This window comes from Cydia splendana, chromosome Z, assembly GCF_910591565.1.
Source record: "Cydia splendana chromosome Z, ilCydSple1.2, whole genome shotgun sequence".
In the NCBI taxonomy this organism is placed as follows: domain Eukaryota; kingdom Metazoa; phylum Arthropoda; class Insecta; order Lepidoptera; family Tortricidae; genus Cydia; species Cydia splendana.
Window position 1 is genome coordinate 48,871,030 of NC_085987.1, and position 2,212 is coordinate 48,873,241.

A 2,212-nucleotide genomic window follows, 5' to 3' on the forward strand; every position below is an offset into this window, starting at 1 on the left:
AAATCATACTCGGTGCCGAGACCCCTGTATTTTCCAGCATATACCTTTCATAAAATGCTCCGTTAGGTGACAATGAATAAATAGTTTTTATTGCACTGGCGCGACTTAAGACAATGTTGATGACACACTGCTGAACTAAATTGCTTTAGGACCTAAGTCACCATAATTATGTACCTATAATGTTTGTTGTGTATAAAACTACTAACATGAAAAATTGCAAATAATATGATTGTTATGGTGTAGCATTAATTAAATTATAAAATCCACAGCAGAAATAAAATGGATATTCTTGTCGTCGCTTTTAGCCAATGCCATATAATATTAAAATAAGAAGGTAGTAAAAAATCAATAAATTACAAACGTAAGCCAACAAAGTATTCGAAACTTTTTAAGAAATTTATGGACACAAGGAACAAGTAGGTATGTTTTATGACGAATTTATCGTTAATATAGTGTAACGCGGCGGGGGGTTCACCTGCTCCGTATGGATATGACATTAATAAGTTGAACAAAATGTTTTTATACAACAGTGCTCTTAATTAGGCTTATCAGCGATCACATGATATCTTTTGGATATTGGTGCGATTATAATTTGTAGTATTGTGTATCTGGGGGCACGGTAGTGCCCCCGCCAAGACGAGCAAAGCGAAGCGCAAGGGCACTACCTACCTTTTCTCGAAGCGCTTCGTCGTTGTTTTGAACTCTCATAACTTGAGTTTGGATTATATCAGATAAACAAAACTCTCGGGATTTAATGTCAATAGTAAACTTATTAAGCATAAAAAAATCAATTGCATAGCTCTTATACTTTAGATTTTATTCATATCTAAAACAACCCAGTTTCGTCACTGACTCACTCACTGTTGATCATCAAAACCTCTAGGGGACTTCCTGGAGCCCTAGGAAGCTGAAATTTGGCATGTTAGATAGTATTAGTACACAAAGTACACATTTTTGGTCTTTATGGGGGTGAAAAGGGGGGTGGAATTTTGTATGGGAATAACCGCTGAACCGATTTAGTTGAAATTTGGTATGTAGATAGTTTTTGTTATGGGGAAGGATATAGAATAGTTTTCATCCCCAAAATCACCCCCTAACGGTGTAAAGGGCGTTAAGGGCAAAAGGGGGTTGAAGTTTGTATGGGGAACCAGTAAAAAGCAGATTGTATGAAAGATGCCCCTAGGTACGTATTTCAGGATTTTTAATAGTACTTAAATCACACGCAACCCTTTAAATTAGGGGATGGAAGGTTGTCATAAGCAACTTATAAAAAGAAGTGAAATCCCACCAAACATTTTTTAATGTAAAATGTTGCCAAGACGAAATCATAAGGCTCGCACTGACAAAAAGTTATCAGATCTCTTGTAGAGCCAAGCTTCTAACTCTACAAGCCCTAACTTCACAAACTCTACACCTTAGTCAAAATATGTGGCTTGGCCGTTTCGTTACTCTAAGAACTATTGTATTATAAAAAAATATGAATAGTGAATACATTTTTCACCTTACGTCCATGTGACAGTAGCGAAACGGTCAAGCCACATATTTTGACTAAGGTGTAGAGTTTGTGAAGTTAGGGCTTGTAGAGTTAGAAGCTTGGCTCTACAAGAGATCTGATAACTTTATGTCAGTGCGAGCTTTATGGTTTCGTCTTGGCAACATTTTACATTGTGTATCATTATCATTATCAAAGGCTTTAGGTACCTATAATAATATAGGTATGTAAAACGATTGGCACCTATTAACAAAGTTACGATGCAAATTTTAATATGCATAATAATTCAGTATGTTTTATGGTCAGCATTCATAAATTGCTCTCACAAGAAAAGAACTTGTGAGAGCTTCTTCAAAAAACACTTAAAAATGCCATCATTTTATTTTACCTACTTATTGTTCAGTGCACTACCTTATAACAACTAAATTAAATAAATAATATAATAAAATAAACCAATATCCATAACACTTCTTTTACATTTCGTGGTGTTCGGTTGTGGAATACTTGGCCATTAGATATCAGATGTGCTAAATCCCTTCCCGTTTTCAAAAATCTTTTGAAATCTCATTATGTACCTAAATCCTTAATATCTCTGACTTAACTTGCCTTTATCTATGATTGTATAATAGATGTATGTATGTAATTATGTATGAATATCTGTCTGTATTTATATGTTAAACTATATAATTGTTTGCACCGTTAGTTTGTTAGGGTTCCGTA

At 34.6% G+C, this 2,212-nt stretch overlaps 1 long non-coding RNA gene across 2 annotated transcripts; it reads left to right on the forward strand.

Annotated features, from left to right (window-relative positions):
- Positions 1–987: 987 nt before the first annotated feature.
- LOC134804591 (uncharacterized) lies at positions 988–1,666 on the forward strand. Of its 2 annotated transcripts, none has more exons than XR_010146151.1 (2): positions 988–1,150; positions 1,554–1,666. It is a non-coding gene; the product is annotated as an uncharacterized LOC134804591 (long non-coding RNA). The 2 variants fall into 2 exon arrangements; XR_010146150.1 differs by lacking the exon at positions 988–1,150 and adding an exon at positions 1,180–1,518.
- The last annotated feature ends 546 nt before the right edge of the window (positions 1,667–2,212 follow it).